The sequence below is a fragment of the Carcharhinus amblyrhynchos genome, chromosome 25 (assembly GCF_965287045.1).
Source record: "Carcharhinus amblyrhynchos chromosome 25, sCarAmb.v2.hapA, whole genome shotgun sequence".
NCBI classification, from domain to species: domain Eukaryota; kingdom Metazoa; phylum Chordata; class Chondrichthyes; order Carcharhiniformes; family Carcharhinidae; genus Carcharhinus; species Carcharhinus amblyrhynchos.
The window spans coordinates 11,292,316-11,302,858 of NC_137348.1; positions in this window are offsets into that span (position 1 = coordinate 11,292,316).

A 10,543-nucleotide genomic window follows, 5' to 3' on the forward strand; every position below is an offset into this window, starting at 1 on the left:
TCTTGAGTATTGTTGGAGCTGCACCCATCCAGGCAGCTCCAACTGGTTAATGGACAGAAAACAGAGAGTAGGAATAAATGGGTCATTTTCAGATTGGCGAGCTGTGACTAATTGAGTACCACAAAGATCAGTGCTTAGGCCCCAGCTATTCACAATGTGTGTCAATGATTTGGGTGTGTGGATTAAATGTAATATTTCCAAGTTTGAAGATGAAGCAAAACTAGATGGAAGCATGAGTTGTGAGGTGGATGCAAAGATTTGAAGAACACAAATGAGCAAGAATTTGGCAGATGAAAAGCAATGTTAAGAAATGTAAGATTATCCACTTTGGTAGGAAAAACAAGAATACGGAGTATTTTTGAAATGGTGAGAGGTTGGCAAGTGTCAAACTTCAAAGGCATTTGGGTGTTCTTGTTCAGAAATCACAGAAATCATAGAATCCCACAGTGCAGAAGGAGGCCATTGGGCTCATCGAGTCTGCACCAACCCCATTCCCACCCAGGCCCGAACCCCATACATTTACGCTAGTTCATCTCCCTATCACGAAGGGACAATTTAGCACAGCCAATCCACCTAACCAGTACATATTTCGGACTGTGGGACGAAACAAGAGAATCCAGAGGAAATCCACAAAAACACAGTGAGAGTGTGCAAATCCACACAGACAGTGACCTAAGCTGGGAAACGAACCCAGGTCCCTGGCACTGTGAGGCAGCCAGGCTAACCACTGTGCCAGCGTGAAATCTAACATGCAGGTAAAGCAAGCAATTAAGAAGGCAAATATATTACAAGAGAATTTGAGTAGAGGAGTAAAGATGTCTTACTAAAATTACATTCAGCCTTGATGAGACCACAGCTGGGTAGTGTGTGCACTTTTGGTCTTATCAAAGAAAAGATAGCGGGCTTGACTTTTCCATTCCATATCCCAAGACTGGGAATTCCCATCTGGAAGTCAACAGATCTTTAAATGGTCCGCCAAATTTTCTGTCCTTCCCGCAATAATTCCCGCAGCAGGTGGTACTGGAGAATTGTGCCCATTATTGCCATAGAGGAAGGGAAATGAAGGTTCAGTAAATTAATTCCTGGCATAAAGGGATTGTCCTCTGAGAAAACATTAAATAGACTGGGCTTTTATTCCCTGGAGTTTAAACAAATGAAGCTTGATTTCATTCAAACATGCAAAATTCTTACCAAGCTCGACAGGGTGGATGCAGGAAGGATGTTTCCCTGGCTGTGGTGTCTAGCCAGAGAACACTGTCTCAGAATAAGGGATGAGCCATTCAGCAATGAAATGAGGGGGAATTTCTTCACTCAGACGAATTGAATCTTTGGAATTCTCTGCCAGAGGTCTGTGGAGGGTCAGTCATTATATATGTTCAAGACATATATCAATAGATTTCTGCCTACTAAACATACTAAGGGATATGGGGATAGTGCAGGAAAATAGATGGGTTTTAAGGGCTGAATGGCCTACTCCTGTTCCTATTTATTTTGTTCTCAAGTATACCTTACAATGGAAATTCAGTATTACTGGTGCCAATATTACAGGATTTTAAAATTTCGAACAAGCTTTTCTTAATTTACATGAAGCCTGACAAAGCTGGGTTGTTCTTAGAGCAAAAAAATGTGATGGAGAGATTTGATAGAGGACTGCAAAGTTATAAATAGTTTGAATAAAAGAGGAACTGGGTGGAATTATCTTCTGGTCCCTTTGAAATCAATGAATGTTTGAATGGCTGGCTGTATCTGCTGTGGGGGAACCAGTCACAGCGGGGCCAGAAGATCACGGCCACTGTCTCTGAAAGAAGTGTCTCAAGCAAGGGGACACAGACTTAAGATGATTGGCAAATGAACCAGGGGAAGATGAGGAGACATTTTTTTCCGCAATGAGTTCTGGTGATCCAGAATGCAGAAGGGTCAGAGGAATAAAATTCAACTATAACTTATGAAGGAAACTGGGTAAATAATTGAATAGGAAAAAAAAATGCAGGACTTTTGGAAAAGTGCAGGTGTATGGGACCAGTTGGGTCGCTCTGCCAAAGAGCTGGCACAGGCACAACAGCCCTTCAGTTCAGGGATTGGATTTGGGCCCAGACTGATATCAATAACAAATTCCAAAGCAGAAAATTGCAAATGAGGTGCTCCAAGATTAGAGAAGGTTTTTCTTAAACTTGTAGTTTCTACTTTCACTTAAATAATTGAAGCTTATGTTCAGTTAAGAGTTAAAGTTCAGTTAAGAGTTAAAGTTCAGTAAAAGCGTAAAAGTTGTTTAAGGTTGAGTTGATACCTGAAGTGTTAAATAAAGAAATAAATTGTTGAATGAATTAAGAGTCAATTCATGTTCTTGTTTGTCTCATTAGATTAAAAGCCAAATAACACCGTGCAGACACAGGAGGAATGTGCAAACTCCACACAGACCCAAGCCAGGAATCAAACTCAAGTCCCTGGCAGCAGTGCTAACCACTGTGCCGCCCTGAAAGAACTGAAGATAATTTTCCAGTTGCAGGGAGACCACAACTAAAGATCACAAATATAATGCAGACACTAATAAATTGAAATTCAGAAGTTAGAATAAAATCCTTTACCTAGACATTGGAAAGAAAAGCAAACACATTACTACAAGGAGCGGTCAGAGCAAATTGCATAACTCATTTGAGGGCAAGTTAAATAAACAAATGAAGGAGGCAGGAATATAAATATATGCTGTAGGATTAGAAGATGGGTGGGAGGAGGCTTGTGTGGATTATAAATACCAGCATTAACTGACTGCTCTGTTTTTGTGTTGAAGGATTGATAACTTCAATACCAAGTGCTTGGAAACATAAATTACACTGATTTCCCACACTGAGTTATTTAGTACTTGATCTCTATTATGCTCTGTTGAAAGAACAATCTGTCATTTCACCATCTGTTTTCATCAAATTCCTACAGTGCAGAAGGAGAGCATTTAGCCCATTCAGTCTGCACCAACTGGCGTTGTGAGACAGCAGTGCTAACCACTGTGCCACCCTTCTGATTCAACTGAAACACCCATTACTTTCAGTAAGGGACTGCTAATTCAATAACTCAATAAGTTAACTGAAAGTATAAATCAGCTATTCTTTAAATAGGTGCATACTCCTGAAGTACTCCACCATCTTACATATTTAAAAGGGAATATAAAAGGCTTGATACAGTACATTTACTGTTATCCCAAGTCACCTCTTCGATGCTGTTTAGATTTTTAACAGCTTAGAACGACACTGCCAACAATTGTCGCCCTCATTGTGAACAAGTAACATTTGCAATGCACTGACTCAGATCTTATCAATGGAGTGAAACCTCATGTTGCCAACTCCTAATCAGCAATTCACCCATATAAAACTGAGCGAGAGGAAGTTAGAAAGTGAAGATACACGCAATAGAGTGGCCCTGCAAACGTTTAGAATTATCTAACAATCAGTGAAGGCGCAAGGTTACTCTTGGGTGACACACTATGTAAATATTGCCCCATTATTCTTACACATGCATGGCAACACCATCATCTGTAACTTCCCTTCCAAATCACACACATCATCCTGACTTGGAAATATAATCACCATTTCTTCTCTGTCGCTGGGTCAAAATTCTGCAACTCCCTTCCTTACGGCATCTAGCCAACATACTGCGGTGGTTCAAGAATGTGGCTCAGTTCTGATCATTTCAGGACCAAAAGGGATGGACAATAATACATGGGGTTTTTAAAATTTATTTGTATTACACGTAGGCTTATATTAACACTGCAATGAAATTACAGTGAAAATCCCTTTGTCACCACACCCCAGTGCCTATTCAAGTACACTGTGGGAGAACTTAGCATGGCCAATGCACCTAACCAGCACGTCTTTCAAGTGTGGAAGGAAACTGGAGTACCCAGAGGAAACCCACACTGGCACAGGGAGAACATGCACTCCACAGTCAGTGACCCAAGCCACGATTCGAACCCAGGTTTCTGGCGCTGTGAGGCAGTAGTGCTAACCACTGCGTCACCATGCCACCCATGTATCTGCTGCCCTTATCCTTCTAACCAGATCTCACCTAACAAAGGGACAAAGTCCCAAAAGCTAGTGGCATTTGCTACCAAATAAACCTGTTGAACTTTAACCTGGTGTTGTGAGACTTCTTATTGTGCTTATCCTTCTAAGCAGTGGAGGTCATGGGTTTGGAAGGCAGTGCAAAAAAAGCCATGCTGCATTGCTTCTTATATTTGGTACACACTGCTGCCACTGTGAGTCGGTGTCTAAGGGACTGAATGTTGATGGAGGTGGATGGAATGCCATGAACATGGACAACATTCCGATGAGACAAGGGGGTTTTGGTAGGTCGCGGGAACCGTGGTGCATGAAGGCTGTGTTGAACCTAGTCAGGAGGAAAGGGAAGGTGTACAAAAGGTTCAGGGAATTAAGAGAGGTTAAGGATCTTGAGGAGTATAAGGACTGTAGAAAGGAGCTTAAAAGGGAAATTAGGAGAGCCAGAAGGGGTCATGAGAAGACCTTGGCGGGTAAGATTATGGAGAATCCCAAGGCCTTCTATAAATATGTGAAAGGTAAAAGGATGAGAAGAGAAGGGATAGGACCTATAAAAGGTGAAGGGGGAAAGGTCTGTGTGGAACCAGAAGAAATGGCAGAGGTGCTTAATGAGTACTTTGCCTCAGTATTCACAGTGGAAGCTGATCTGGGAGATTTTGCTACGGATTTGCAGCAGATGGAAAAGATTGAGTTTGTGGATATTAAGGTGGAGGATGTGTTAGAACTTTTGAATTCTATCAAGATAGATAAGTCGCCGGGACCAGATGGGATGTACCCCAGGATACTGTGGGAGGCGAGGGAAGTGATTGCAGAGCCCCTGGTGATGATCTTTGCGTCGTCAATGGAGACGGGAGAGGTTCCGGAAGATTGGAGGATTGCGGATGTAGTCCCTATTTTCAAGAAAGGGAACAGAGATAGCCCGGGAAATTACCGACCGGTGAGTCTGACCTCAGTGGTTGGTAAGCTGATGGAGAGGCTTCTGAGGGATAGGATTTACGAGCATTTGGAGAGGTTTGACATGATCAGGAATAGTCAGCATGGATTTGTCAAGGGCAGGTCGTGCCTTACGAGCCTAGTTGAGTTCTTCGATAATGTGACTCAACACATTGACGAAGGAAGTGCCGTGGACGTGGTGTACATGGACTTCAGCAAGGCATTTGATAAGGTGCCCCATGCAAGACTTCTTGAGAAGGTGAGAGAGCATGGGATCCAAGGGCCTTTGGCCTTGTGGATCCAGAACTGGCTTGCCTGCAGAAGGCAGAGGGTGGTTGTGGATGGGTCTTTTTCTGAATGGAGGTCAGTCACCAGTGGAGTGCCCCAGGGATCTGTTCTAGGACCCTTGCTGTTTGTCATTTTCATAAATGACCTGGATGAGGAAGTGGAGGGATGGGTAAGTAAGTTCGCAGATGACACGAAGGTCGGTGGTGTTGTGGATGGTCTGGAAGGATGTCAAAAGTTGCAGCAGGACATAAATAGGATGCAGGACTGGGCGGAGAAGTGGCAGATGGACTTCAACGCAGATAAATGCGTAGTCGTCCATTTTGGCAGAACCAACGGGATGAACGAGTACACTATCAAGGGCAGAAGTCTGAGTAGTGTTGAAGAGCAGAAGGATCTTGGGGTCCGGGTCCACAGGACTCTTAAATCAGCCTCGCAGGTGGAAGAGGTGGTCAAGAAGGCGTATGGTGTACTGGCCTTCATTAATCGAGGGATTGAGTTTAGGAGTCGGGAGGTAATGCTGCAACTTTATAAGACCCTTGTCAGGCCTCATTTGGAGTACTGTGCGCAGTTCTGGTCGCCTCACTATAGGAAAGACATAGAAGCTATTGAAAGGGTACAGAGGAGATTTACAAGGATGTTGCCTGGACTGGAAGGCATGCCTTATGAAGTTAGGTTGAGGGAGCTGCGTCTCTTTTCCCTGGAGAGACGAAGGTTGAGAGGCGACCTGATAGAAGTTTATAAAATGTTGAGAGGAATAGATAGGGTGGATTCTCAGAGGCTATTTCCCAGGGCTGAAATGGTCGCTACGAGAGGACACAGATTTAAGGTGCGGGGTGGAAAGTACAGAAGTGATGTTAGGGGTAAGTTTTTCGCTCAGAGGGTGGTGAGTGAATGGAATCGGCTGCCATCAGTGGTGGTGGAGGCGAACTCGCTGGGGGTCTTTTAAAAGACTTCTGGATGAGTATATGGGGTTTTATGGGATTGGGGGTTATAGATAGGTCTATAGATTGGTAGGTGTTGATGTGATTGGCGCAACTCGTGGGCCGAAGGGCCTGTTTGTGCTGTACTGTTCTATGTTCTATGAATACGAAAACAAAATATTCATGCTGCGCTGGGTGTTTCGCAGACACCCATTACCACCAGTATAAAGCCATGCCGCATCAGTGTGGCACAGCCTGCAGAAACCTCCCTCCATCCTGCTTCTGCTGCACTTCCCCACTTCAGCCGGCGGGAGCCGCTGATGAGACATGAATCCCCAGCACCGCCAGGCACGTGCTCGCGAGCTAGAGGGCGCAATCGCTCGCGCGCCCCTTCCCCCATCACCACCACAGATCAGCGGTAAGTTAAATAAATCAACAAACTAAATACCCTCCCTGCCGCCCGGCACACACACCATGCCAACCCCGTCCCCCGGGAAGATTTTCCTCCGCCGAAAGGCAGATACCCACTCATCTCCTCGCACATGCACAATCGGTGCAGCAACGCTTTGGAGGTTTAATTTCTCCCTCTAACGCCAATAACCCCCCAGCCAGGCAGTGGGCAGATCGTTACTCAGGGTAACTGTGTTAATGCGCGGCCTCTTCACCGTGGATCACAGCGCGCCCGCTCCCCACGCGCGCGAACTGTTACCCAGACCCTGCCCACTCCCTCGCGCACGGAGTCAAGAGCGGCCCACTTCTCCGCGCCCCGTCTATAAACACAGCTCTTATCCACTGGGACACGCCCCTTGCCCAAATGGGGCAATCCCCTGACTTAATAAGACAAGCTCCTTACCTACATAGAACACGCCCCTTACTGAATGGGAGATGCTCCTTGCTCACTGAGTCACCCACTCAGATCCATTGGAAAACACCTCTTCTCCCATTGGGACATATTTTTCTGAATTCCTTCCCTCAACTGTGCATAATGCTCTCCCACTGCATCCCAGTCACACTGGGACATTCCTTGCTCATCTGGTCATACTCTTCCACCATTGGGCATTGCCTCCCCCAACTTCAACACCCTCTCCCCACTGGAACACATCCTCCCATGTGGACACAAACCTACCTATGCTGGCACATAGCCCCTCAAACAACTGGAGACATCCAATTAGCTTAACTCCTTCCACTGGGACATGCCCAGTACCCATCTACCCACCCCAGGGAATCAGCCCTCCCACAAGGACACTACCCCTATGCCACTGGTGCCCATTCCCTCCATTACTGGGACACACACCCTCCCAGCTGGGCCACAGCTCCATCTGCCACTTTACAATCGGCACAAACATTGTTAAACAAAGAACAGGACAGCACAGGAAACAGGCCCTTCATCCCTCCAAGCCTGTACCGCTCATTGGTCTAACTAGACCATTCGTTTGTATCCCTCCATTCCCAGTCTGCTCATGTGACTATCCAGTTAAGTCTTAAACAATGTCAACATGTCTGCCTCCACCACCCTACTTGGCAGTGCATTTCAGGCGTAAAAAACGTCGTTCTGATATCTGAATTATACCTCGCCCCTCTCACCTTGAGCCCGTGACCCCTCGTGATCGTCACCTCCGACCTAGGAAAAAGCTTCCCACTATTCACCCTATCTATACCCTTCACAATTTTGTACACCTCTATTAGGTCTCCCCTCATTCTCTGTTTTACCAGGGAGAACAACCCCAGTCTACCCAATCTCCCCTCATAGCTAAGACCCTCCATACCAGGCAGCATCCTGGTAAACCTTCTCTGCACTCTCTCTAAAGCCTCCACTTCCTTCTGGTAGTGCGGTAACCAGAACTGGATGCAGTACTCCAAATGTGGCCTAACCAGCATTCTATACAGCTGCAACATCAGACTCCAGTTTTTATGTTCTATACCCCGTCCTATAAAGGCAAGCATGCTATGTGCCTTCTTCACCACCTCCAAGGATTTGTGGACTTGCACACCTAGGTCCCTCTGTGTTTCTATACTCTTGATGGCCCTGCCATTTATTGTATAACTCCCCCCTACAGTTTTAATGTTCCCTAAAAAACCTAACACTTCCTCCCTTATAATGGAAATTCTAACGGGTCAACACCTCCGAGACACTCCCAGTCAACACATCCTTTGTGAACACTGATGCAAAGAATTCATTTAGGATCTCCCCTATTCCGTTGGATTCTAAGCATAATTCCCCTCCTTTGTCCCTGAGAGGTCCAACTTTTTCCCTGACAACTCTTCTGTTCTTAACATATGAATAAAATGCCTTTGGATTCTCCTTAATCCCGTCTGCCAAGAACATTCCGTGACCTCTTTTTGCCCTTCTGACTCCCCATTTGAGTTCTTTCCTACTCTTTCTGTATTCCTCCAGAGCTCCAACTGTTTTCAGTTGCCTGGACCTAACGTACGCCTCTCTTTTCGATCAGATCCTCAATTTCCCTGGTTATCCACGGCTCTCAAATCCTACCTTTCCTATCCTTCCTTTTTACAGGCATATGCCTGTCCTGCAGCCTTATCAACTGTTCCTTAAAAGACTCCCACATGCCAGACGTGGACTTACCCTCAAACAGCCTTTCCCAATCAATGGACACCAATTCCTGCCTAATCCAGCTATAGTTAGCCTTCTCCCAATTTAGCACCCTACCTGTAGGACAACGCTCATCCTTGTCCCTTACTATCCTAAAGTTAACAGAATTGTGGTCACTATTTGCCACACGTTCCCCTACTGAAACTTTGATGATCCGACCGGGCTCATTACCCAGTACTAGGTCCAGTATAGCCCCCTCTCTAGTTGGGCTATCTACATATTGTTCCAAAGAATCTCCCTGTACGCATTTTACAAATTCCTCTGTCTAGACCCCCAGCCCTAGGCACTTTCCAGTCTATGCCAGGGAAATTAAAGTCTCCCACTACAACAACCCTATTTTTTCTGCCCCTATCCAGAATCTCCTTATATATCTGTTCCTCCCCTTCCTGTGGGCTGTTGGGTGGCCTGTAGTATACCCCCAGCATAGTGATTGCACCCTTCCTGTTTCTGAGCTGCACCCACAGCGACTCATTACGTGACCCCTCTAAATTGTCTACCTTCTGCACCACTGTAAAATGCTCCCTAACTAATATCGCTACTCTCCTACCCCTTTTAGCCCCTCCTCTGTCTCACCTAAAACACTTATACCCCAGAGTAGTCAGCTGCCAGTCCTGTCCTTCTTTTAACCAAGTCTCCGTCACTATAACCACATCCAAATTCTGCGTAAGCATCAAGGCCCTAAGTTTATCTGTCTTACCCGTTACGCTCTTTGCATTGAAGCAGATGCACTCCAGACTTCCAGGCCCACACAAGTCATCCTCCTCCAGAATGCTCTTCTTCTTAGCTAGCCTTGCCCTGGCCCTCAGCTCGACCCCAGCCTCAGTGCTTACTGACCTACTGTTTTGATTCTGCACCCCACCCCCACCCCGCCACACTAGTTTAAACCCTGCTGAAACACCCTATCCACCCATTCCCCTGCACTACTTCACCTCCCTTTGCCCACAACCCCTCCCATCCTCCCACCCATTCACACTTATGGGCAGCATGGTGGTACAACAGTTAGCACTTACTGCCTTACAGCTCCAGGGACCCAGGTTCAATTCTGTGTTTCCTTTGGGTGCTCTGGCTTCCTCCCACGGTCACAAAAGTATGCAATTTGGGTGCATTGGCTATGCTAAATTGCCCCTTAGATGTCTGGGTTAAATGATTTAGTAAAATGTGTGGGGTTATAGGATTTTGATTTGATTTATTTGATTTGTCACATGTATTAACATTCAGTGAAAAGTATTGCTTTTTTGCACGCTATACAAAACATATTGTTCATAGAGAAGGAAACGAGAGAGTGCAGAATGTAGAGTTACAGTCATAGCTAGAGTGTAAAGATCAACTTAATGCAAGGTGGGTCCATTCAAAAGTCTGACAGCAGCAGGGAAGAAGCTGTTCTTGTGTCAGTTGGTATCTTTTTCCCAATGGAAGAAGGTGAAAGAGAGAATGTCCAGGGTGCATGGAGTCCTTGATTATGTTGGCTGCTTTGCCGAAGCAGTATTGTCGCTGCACCAGTTCACCAGATTCTCCATCTCATTCCTGTACTCTGTCTCATTGTTGTTTAAGATTAAACCGACTGCGGTGATGTTGACATAGGCGTATAAGGAGTAGAGTAGAGTAGGGGACTGAGAACACAGCCTTGTGGAGCACTGGTGGGAATCTGGAATTGATTCATGCCATGACGAGCCTTTCGAAGCACTTCATAATGATGGATGTCAGAGCCACCAGCCGATAGTCATTAAGGCACGCTTCTTGAATAG